This window comes from Cryptomeria japonica, chromosome 8, assembly GCF_030272615.1.
Source record: "Cryptomeria japonica chromosome 8, Sugi_1.0, whole genome shotgun sequence".
Taxonomy (NCBI): Eukaryota; Viridiplantae; Streptophyta; class Pinopsida; order Cupressales; family Cupressaceae; genus Cryptomeria; species Cryptomeria japonica.
Window position 1 is genome coordinate 475,300,018 of NC_081412.1, and position 11,300 is coordinate 475,311,317.

Genomic DNA, 11,300 nt, shown 5'->3' on the forward strand with positions numbered 1-11,300 from the left:
ATATATATATTTTTTAAATTTAAAAATTAAATTTAATAAATGCCCAGATTTAAATAAATAGATAAAAATTTCACAAACCCTCTAATTTTTTTAAGGAAAATATTCACAAAGAATATATAAAATAATTATCAATTTTTTTTTTTCAGAATATAAAGATCCATATTCACAGAGAAATAAAAATCAAATTTTCACAGGGATTTAAAATTAATTTTCATAGGGGTTAAAATTAATTTTCAATAGAGATAAAACTCAATGCATCCCCACTTTACTCCATTTTTATTTACACAAATATCTTCCATAATCCAATTATTTCTATACCCAATTTTTAATGAATTTTTTTAACCAGGAAGAACACAAATTTGCATAACACAGAGAAAAATTTTATGGAATAGATTCACAATGCCCAAAACTAAATCATACAGGAAAGAATCAATAAACATGAGAATCTCCACAATAGAGATTGGAGATTCAAACAACTAAATTAATTTTATTTAAAGAAGACAAAAGAACACTAGACAAAGCAACCCAACCTGTAAAGAGTTCCTGGAAGATTCACGTGGATGAGCTCTGTTTGCAACATGGTTTCCAAGCCAATCCCTCTTACTAGCAATCCTCTAATAATTTCTTCTTCAACAAAATATTGCTTCCAAAATCATTTTTCTTCCGCAAAATCTCTGCCTCCTTCCCGTGACCCCCCAAAAGAAAAAGATGTATTCCCTTTTTAACCTAAAATTTTAGGTTGCACATATTTTTCCCAGAAAAACCTAATATCCAAATTTAGTAATAAAAAAGAGTTATATTTTCTTTTCTAATTCCCACCAAAGGGATAAATTAACATGCAATAAGCAAAAATCATAATCCCTTTCTTTATTTTTTTGTTTTTCTTTTCTTTTCTCATGCTAAATGATTAATTTTCTTAAAAAGAAAAATAAAGTAATACTTTAATTCAAATTTATTCTTTTATTCATTTATTTATTCTTTTATCCATTTATTTATTATTTTATTCATTTATTATTTAAAATTCTAGGAAACAATAAATAAAATTAATCTAGTTTATTTTTCACTAAAATTAAATAAGATATATTTCTAATATAATGCAACTTGCAACCTAATTTAATAAAAAAATTTAATTAATTAAATTTAAAATCTCAATGCATAAAATACATAATTCAAAAATACCAACTATGAGATAACTCCATAAATTTAATTAATTAATTAAATCCACTAAACACAGAAACTAAGCAAACCCCAAGCAAAGACTCGGGAAAAGTCAAATGATAATACACAAAAGTCGAACAACTAACAGGATGATCAACTGAGGACACTCACAAGAGTGTAACTGGGTAAAATAGGTTCAACTACTACCTACTCCACTTCCATCGGACAAATATAAGGCATGCTCAGACCTATGAAGCCAAGTGGAGATGATACCCCGCACCTACCTGGTACTTGTACCTGCAATATCCTGCATCACCGAACCACACATGCATATATACAATATAGAAAATAGGACATGCACACCGATGAAGGAGAATCACGAAGTTCCTTGTCTCACTGGAGTGAGTGAAGGAAAATTGTCCCCTTGCATCCAATACACTCGCAGACACGCAACATATAATTTCACATAGCATAGATAAAGTAAAGTGTCAGTACATAGCAATAATCCATAAAATGCCATAAATCACAAGTACTAAAATACTGCAAATAAATTATGCATCTCATATCAGATAAAGCATGAAAAAATGTCATATAAGTCTGAATAACACATAATGGTAATGCATCCACTGAAAGTAAATAATAATAAAATAAGAATCTAATGAGTTCTAATGAGGAGGGATACTATAAGTTGTAAGGCATGAGTATTGGTACTATACTTTGATCCATTTTAATGCAGAAAGTAAGATTTCTTGTGTAGGGAAGAGAAACAAAACAACTCAGAGAGAACACATTGGACCAACCCCCTAGATATTATAAGGTGGAACTTTATAATTTAGTGCATTTACAATGCTGCAGTTATTTTCCATAGTTTTACAAAGTCTAAAAAATGGACACAAATACTGAAGGAAAAAATAATATCTCAGAAGATGAACATCAAACCAACACCAATGCATTCTACTTGAAAAAATATCAACTTTCAAAATATAATTCACTGGAATCCAAGATCATATGTGAAAGTTAAAGTGGTTCGAAGTTCATAAAATGAGAACTACCTTCAGATCTGCTAATAAAACTTAATTTATGGAAAATTGGTAACTTGTAAGAAACAACTATTACAACACTGCAAAGAGTACAAAAAAATACCCCATTTCAAAAAAAATTGCACTGAAAAATACCTTCATATAACTGAGAACAACTCATTTGAAGATCAGATGCAAAAGAAAAAACTACAATGGTGAGGGGTCTAGCTGAAACTTTATGATGCAATTTTTGAGATATTTACTTAGTGAATGCAAAATCTGGAAATGATCCAGATGGTTTTTTCTAGCAGAAAAACAAACCCAGAAAGAATTTTTCTTTATCACTTGCGAAAGATGGGGCCACAGTGTAAAAGAACGCCTTCAACAAGGAAAACACGACATGTAAAGCTTCTGGTGTCCGATCTACACACACTTTATATGAAAATAGATGTTTTTCATCCTTCCAAACAGAAAGGAAAGGTCTATTAGGCCTCAAAATACATAGTTTGAAAATTCCTTCACAAATCTAAGCTTCAAAAACCTTGTTTTACAAAAAAACATACATGTAAAACAATATTAATGGATCTTCATCAACATTTAATGGTTTTTTAGATCATGCAAAATGCAAAATAAAACACAAAAATATTTTAAAAGATCTCTACAATAATGTAATATGTCAAAACAGGCTCTGATACCATGTTAAAATTTGAGAAAAAGATTACAACCCATAATTGAATTGAAAGAGATAGATCAAATAAACTGTAAATATAAATGAAATAAACCACATAAAAGTGATACCAAGAGAAAACTAATGTGAAGTGCTCCAAAGAAAATAGCATCAGATTACTATCTCCAACTATATCGAAAATTCAAGCTAGGTAGTGAATTTATATAGGCAAAAGAGAGGGGAGAGATGGAAAATGGACCAATAAGGAGAGGCCACTATGTGGATTAAAGATAGCAAAATAATCTTCCAAGATAGAAAATGCCACCTCCCTTGTAGGATTTCGACACCTCAAATCACCTACTCACTAATTAAACTCACTTTATTTAACCTAAGCAAGCTTAATAAAAGTGTAGGAAAAACCTAGGATTATAGGAAAAATATAAAGCCAACTAGGAAAAATAAAAACCTACACTAACAGTTGGATGGATGTCTATCCTGGTTGGATAGATGTACCTGAGTATGTGATTGAATCAAACACAATTAAGAATAAGTAAGAATAAGAAATCAAAATTTTAATATAAAAAAAAAAACCAGTTGAGATTTTTGGATTAAGTTAAGCGGGTTATTACATGTGGTATCAAAGCAAAGTTTCAAGTCTAGGCCTTGAGCTCACTTCAACTTATGTAATCTAGAAGGAGTGTCTTGGAAAATTTGGAAGTAGTAGGGATAAATTATTATATATTAAATCAAGAATTAAATAAGGATTCAAATATCAAGAAGACCAAGATGGTAAGGAAAGTGGGAGAGGAAAGCATACCACCACTACAAGGAGTCAAAAAGGGAGTTAATACTGATGGAAATAAACAAGACCAAGGAAGTAATTTAACAAGAGTCGAAGCTATAGTCAACTTGTTAACTAAGAAAAGGGATAAGATCAACTCCACAGAATAATCGATGCAAAACCTTAGAGCAAGGCAAAGTGACATCAAATAAATAGAAGCAGGACTTAAATGAGAACTTTGCAATGATTGAGGAAATGAGATAGATAGTAGAAGGGAAGATAATATATATTGGAGCTATCTAAGGATATGAGGAAAATCAACTCACATATGTTTGATGGGAAGCAAATTGGTGAAGGAGTTGGAGAATAGAAAAATACTTTGAACTAAAGGATTGTGAAACAACTAGGACATTATGAGATTCCTATCAATTTAATGGGGAAGAAACTAGTTGGCAAACTAATACTAAGGAACAAATGGGTATAATAAGGCTATAACCACATGACATCAATTTATTCACCATATTCATAAAAATGACTATTGCAATTATTCTTCGATGAGAACATGACATAATTCCATAATCTTTGAAAAGGGGATTTGATGGTTCAACAATAATGAAATAAATTTGCCAATTGATAAAGTACTGATGAGGTTTACCTAGCCTGCTCAACACTCTACCTAGTTGTTGTTGCTCGATTCCACCAACTCACCAGGCCTAGTTGCAATCTAGACCTCCAAGTACTTATCAATCTCTTCTAGGGCTTGATTCTTGACCTTTCTAAGGTGTTTTCTTCAGGTGTTTTGGTTAGGAACCCTATCAATTCACTGTGCTACTCAGGTGCTCAATTCTGGCCTCTTGGCCTCCACTTGTCAAAATGACCTCCTGTTGTTGTGAGATGATGCAGAGGTGGGGAGCTATCTTCTAACATGTTTTTAGTGCATTTGGATTCCATTAGTGGTTTTCAACCTTGAGGTTTCTTACCAATTTCAAAATCTTGCCTAGAAAAGGGCTACAAGGAATGAGCCCCAATTAGGCCTCCAAAATCGGTTTTCTAGGGCTTGAAGGAGAACGATTCAAAGGACCCCCAAATAAGTTTGGATTTTCTTAAAAGATACACCTATCCCTTAATTATTTTTGTGTTTTTAGCTTCTGTTTTGACCATATAATGTATGAACCCCAACATGAGGGTTTTGAAGGGTTTACTAGGCCTTTAACTGACAATGAATGAACAAGTTGGGGTTTTGGTATCAAATGAATTTTTAAAAGCTTCTCCATACATAGAAAAGTCTTCCCCAACCCCATGGACCCCTCCAAAATCTGAAATGGTGATTTGGCTCTCACCCCTGTACTTTACACCACGTTTTCACCTTATTTTCTTTAGTCGTGTTGCTCCTAGACTCGCCTAGAATAAGGTGACAGTCATACTTAAAGTCCTCTCCACCACTTGAACCTACATATGTATAATTTAAAAAAAATTTCCTACCATGTCCCAACTAGTCGTGATGGCAGCACGTGTGGAACTCATGGGGCAACCATATTTACAAGAAAATTACTATATACAAGCCAAAATGGGTTGTTTACAAACTTGAACAAGAAAACACCAATGTATTGTATTTACAAAGATCTAAATTGAACTAACAGGACAAAGACACATAAGAGTAACTCAATCCATTTTTGGATCAATGGATTCAATCCATATTCAATTGCAACAAGAGTGAAAACAAGCCAAACTGTTGCCAACAAGACTGAAAATGAGTAGTTCCAGTTGTTGAACTTACATTCCACACTTTCCCAACCTTGGTAAACATGCAAGAAAGGATTTTTATATCTTTCCAACATGTGGAGTCCTCCTAGGGTGTTGGACAATCCCTAACTCCACCACTAACCAATTCAAGACAAAAGTTGTGATGACAACTTTCAAAAGTTGTCATGACAACTTTTTGCAACTTTGTGATTTTTGCACTTTTGCTCTCTCCAACCTATAAGGCCTATTCGAAGTCATCACATATGACTTTTCAAAAATTTCTAAGACCTATTTAACCCTCCCTAATGCCTACACCAATTTTTGACACTTTTGACCAACAAGAAGGCCAATTACCTACTCAAACTCACTATTTACACAAACATGCAAACCTAACAAGAATGAACTCAAACTAGGCATATATTTATACAAAATGCTAGCTCTTTGACCCTCCTAAAGTCCTTATTCACTACTACCTTGGCTAGGGTCAATACAAGCCAAAATTGTGAAAACTAAATTGCCTAACTCCTAGGTGCTCCTGCACCATTCTCCCAAACAAGAGAAGATCATGTCACCTCTTTCAGAATCAGATTTTGGTCAATCCCAAGCTTCTTAAACTTTGTGTCAAGCACCCATGTAGCTTTAGCATCATCCATACCCTTCCATTCGATGAGGCGCTCCCAATAGGCTTGATGCCTTGTCTTCTTGGTGATCCTTGAACTCAACACCTTCTTGGCCTTTGGATTTGATTTGGCCGGTAACTAAAGGTTATTCACATCATTTGAAACCTCTGAGTGACTTCAATATGATCTTTTAATTGGTCCCTTGTACGTAATGAAGTCTGCTATGTTGAAAATTGGTGAGAATCCTATGTCACTAGGTAGATCCACCTTGTATGCATTTTCTCCATACTTGGCTAGAATGGTACATGGACCTATCCTTCTCATTTGTAACTTGTTAGGCACTCCTTGTTGTAGCCTTTCTTTTTTGAGGTGCACCATGAAAAGATCTCCCACTTCAAATTGTATATTTTTCCTCTTTTCATCAACTTTTTGCTTGAGTTTTCTCGTGTTCTCCATCAATGCTTTCTTGACTTATTCATGGACTTCCTTCATTGATTGATAAAAGTCTTCTACATATCCACTTCTTTCTTCTACACTACCTAAGTCTCTCAACTCCAAAATGCCTCTTGGGTGCACTCCATAGACCACTTCAAAAGGGCTCTTATTGCTAGTCCTATTCATGGTGTCATTACATATGCATATTCAGCTTGTGAGGGTACTTGATCCCATGTCTTCCCATATTCCTTAGTAAGGCACCTTAATAAGTTTCCCAAGCTCCTATTCACCACTTCAGTCTACCCATCTGTTTGAGGATGGTAGGCTGATCCAAAAGAGAGGTTGGTGCCAAGATTTTGCCAAAGTGTCTTCCAGAAATGACTCATGAACTTTGAGTCTCTATCTGAAACAATTCTCATGGTTAAACCATGTATCCTCACTACTTCTTTGAAAATAAATTGAGCTATTTGGCATGCATCATGGGTAGTCTTGCAAGGCACAAAGTGAGCCATTTTTCTAAATCTATCCACAATGACATAAATGTTGTCATATCCTTGTTTTTTCCTTAGTAAACCTACTAAAAAGTCCATACTAGTGCATTCCCAAATTCTATTTGGTATGGGAAGAGGTTGTTATAAACTGGCATTTGTAGAAGTACCTTTGGCCTTTTGGAAAACTATGCAAGTCTCTACATACTTCTTCACATCTTGATTCATTCTTGGCCAATAGTAGTACCTTTGAACCAACTCTTGAGTCTTATTGACTCCAAAATGTCCACTAAGGCTGCCATTATGCTTCTCTTGAATGAGGTTTTCTCTCATTGAGCCTCTAGGCACACAAAGCTTCCCACCTCTAAACAAGAGTCCATTTTGCAAAGTAAAATCAGAATACTTACTATGGAAGTGATTTTGATACTCCTTACACACCGTGTAGGCATTCGAGAAGTCTTAATCCTCTGGATATAAGCCCCTAAAATTGTCAACACCTATGCTTCTCAATTGGATCTCTTGGACTATCAAAAGTCTTCTACTCAATGCTTCAGCTACCCAGTTTAACTTCCCTTTCTCATGCTTAATGGAAAATGTATAGGCCTGCATATACTCCACCCATTTCATGGTTTTATGACTGATTTTGTCTTGTGAGTTTACAAAACTCAAGGCTTGGTTATCCGTATAGACTACAAATTCTTTAGGGAGGAGATAGTGTCTCCACTTCCTCAAAGCCTACACTAAATCATACAACTCAAGAACATAAGAAGAGTATTTCTTCTTGGCATCACTTAGCTTCTCACTATGGAAAGATACCGGTCTTTCTTCTTGGCTTAGGAAAACACCTACTGCAACATTTCTTGCATCACATTCCACAATGATAAGTTTCTCAAAACTAAGAAACACTAGCACCGGTTGAGTAGCTATCTTCCCTTTCAAGGTTTCAAAACCTTTGTTTGTTGCTGCATTCCATTGGATGAGCCAAATAGAATTACAAGCTACTCATAAAGTCCGTCTATTGTCTTGAATGTTTTTTTCCATTCATCGCCCTCCTTAATCCTAATTTGGTGATATCCACTCTTAAGATCAATCCTAGTAAAATACTTGGCTTCCCCTAAACAATCCATGAAGTCTTCTATTATAGGAATAGGGAACCTATATTTGATGGTGATCTTATTTATGGACCTAGAATCAGTACACAACCTCCAAGTACCACCTTTCTTTGGGGCTAACACGATAGGGATAGCACAAGGGATAATGCTTTTCCTAATTAGGCCTTGGTCTAAGAGCTCTTGGATTTGCTTATCAATCTCAACGTTTTGTTGGGGAGTCATCTTATAAGCTACCTTGTTAGGTAAGGATGCTCTGGGAATGAAGTCTATTTGATGGATTATGGCTCTTTTAGGAGGTAATGCGGTTGTCTATCCATCACTTACTATGCCTTTGAATTTCTTCAACAAATCTTGCACCTCTTTTGAAAAATCTAGCTGCTCTTTCTTGTCTTCCTCTTTAGGCTTCATTACTAGTGCAAACCCTACACCTTCACCTTCCTCAAGTGTCTTCAAGAACTATTTTTCACTTACCAAAAGAACATTTGGACTTGCTGCCCTTTTCTCACCTTCCTCAAGGATAGCCCGAATCTTGAATGTAACTCCATCTTTCTTGAATGAGTATGCATTCTTGGCTCCATCATGTATAGCTTGTCTATAAAATTTCCATGGTCTTCATAATAGGAGATGGCATGCATCCATGGGTAGGACATCACATAACACCTTGTCCTTAAACCTTCCAATGGTAAAATCCACCCATGCTTTCTCATTTAAAGCACTACTGTATTTAAAGCACTACTGTGCAACATGATTGCTAGCATTTTGTATAAATATATGCCTAGTTTGAGTTCATTCTTCTTAGGTTTGCATTTTTATTTAAAGCACTACTGTGCAACATGATTGCACAAGATTGATGCTCATAAAAGTTTACACCAGCTAGAGGAATATGTGGATTGAAGAAACAAACCTGTGGATAAATCCAAACATGGTGGAATCATTGCTGCAGCTTTTGTTCTCTGTAAGCATTCAGAAAAACGTTGAATTTGTGATCTATAATTTACGTGTTTCTCAATTTGGTTGACATCTTCAAAATAGACTCAAAAACTTATTTTTAGTACTATGTGTTATTATACTTACCTTTTAATGTTCTTTAAATAAAGAATGGTTGTAGACAATGAAGTTCCTTGCAAATAAAAAAATCTTGGTTTGCTTTTGTGACTTTGTCTGTTATGTCTGATTGTCAACTAAATACAGAGACATACTGAAGACGATTATGGTTCGTGGTTGTTTTTTTTAGTTGAAACCATTATTATGAATTTTATGAATTGTTTTTTTAACATTGACATGGTCAAAGCCTTAACTATACATATTGTTCTCTTCTAATTATTAGCTTACCCCACCTTTTCCATTTTAATTCATCTTAGTTTGATTCAATCTTTTAGTCAAGTTTAATGATAGTTTCTATTATGCCTTTTTAATAACAAAGATCAGATGTAGACATTTGCTTGTCCTTCTATGTTAGTGTGTTCTTACGAGGTCAATTCTTTCTTATCTCAAGAAACCTCATTGACCTACAAATTCTTATACTACGCTACTTACTACCACTGATATCTTAACAAAAGCACACAAACATGTAAGGTAAAACTCTCTCCAAAGAAGCCTGAGAAACACTATAACTAAAATGCCTTGACCTCTTGCCAAGCATTCGATAGTTAAAAGTCTTAAATCCTGTCCAAATCATAGGATAGACATTCAAATCTTGAGATCATTAATTCCCCTAATAAATGGATCCATGGTAGAAGCCAATAGAAAATGTGTTCCACAACAGAAAGGCAGATTCAAATTCAATTTTGACATTGCTCCAAAGGACAACCCAGGCATTGCAGGAAGTGGATGACTCATTATGGATAGTGAATGTAAAGCCCTTCACATTATTAAGCTTTAGCCCTCCACTTTGGCATTAGGGGACTAGAGATAGAAGAATGTTCACTCCTTGTGATCAAAGGAATGCAAAAGAAGGGAGTGACCAGCAGGAGGTTATATAATATTAGAACAGTATCAGTGCTAATCACAGACATAACTTTTGCACATTGTTATGAATAGGCAAAGTTGGCAAACAAACCAACGGAACTCCTCGTCTCCAGAGGAACCCTTTAAAGCAATCAAATAATTTACTAATGTCATTACAGAACTATCCAAAAGCAAACATTGGATTTCACTTATAAGACGAATAATTTCAATAATTTGAGCAAACAGCCGTCTAACATCCCATGTTTAAACCTTTCTTGCTAGCATGCAAATATGTAAACTAAGCTCTAAGGACCAGGAAAATAAACAACTATAAGCAATTTGTTCTGTACAATAGAAAACTAGGATCATATAGAACCTATGTTTTTGTTGTAATTAATCAGCCCTAACCAAATAAAAGAATGTGATAACATAGAAGCTATTGTTTTATGCTAAAAAATGACAGTGGAATTCAACTTGCAATACCGTTATTTCCAGAGTTTACAAAAATTCTTCCCGACTTGTTTAGATTTTGATGTTCATGAAATATGTAGGGTTGGGTGTTATTAATAGTACAAGCACATTTTCCTTCACTAAAGCCTCCGGCATGTGACATGGGAAGTGCATACAAAGCTGGGATTTGCAAGCAGGTGGAAGGTGGACAAACTATAATACTCTACATTGGTGTGTATGTCATGGCTCTTGGTGTTGGAGGCATTAAGGGCTCTTTGCCTATTCATGGGGTAGAACAATTAGATGAGAATGATGGAAAAGAGAGAAAGCTGATATCAAATTTCTTCAACTGGTTTTTGTACAACATAAGCATTGCAATTGTATTAGCTTTCTTTCTATCATATACACTATATGCAAAATTAACTCGTTGTCTCAGATCAAATAACAGTTTGTTTGCATGATGACATTTCATAATGTACAATAATGGATCTATGCTTTCATCAGGCTTTAATTATTAGCCACTTTTCTACAAAACCTTCTTTCTACAATCATTGGCATATTTTTAATGTTTATTGTAAAATTTACATAGTGTGGCAAAGTTTTATTTATAGTTGTTATACTTATTCTATACACATCCTTTTATAATTAATTTTTTAAGTTGTATATATATTTGCATCCCACCCCGCCCCCTTCGTCATCACCCTATCGTCCCCAAACTTAAGCCCTTGGTATGTTAACATATGAAAGCTCACAATAGTTTCATTTGATATGTTAATCGAGGAAAAACCTACAACATATAGCTTCCAAGATTCCAAATCCATGAGGATCATGAAGAGGTAGAAAACCAAAAAAAGAAATTGCTTATCCAAGTTTCCAAATT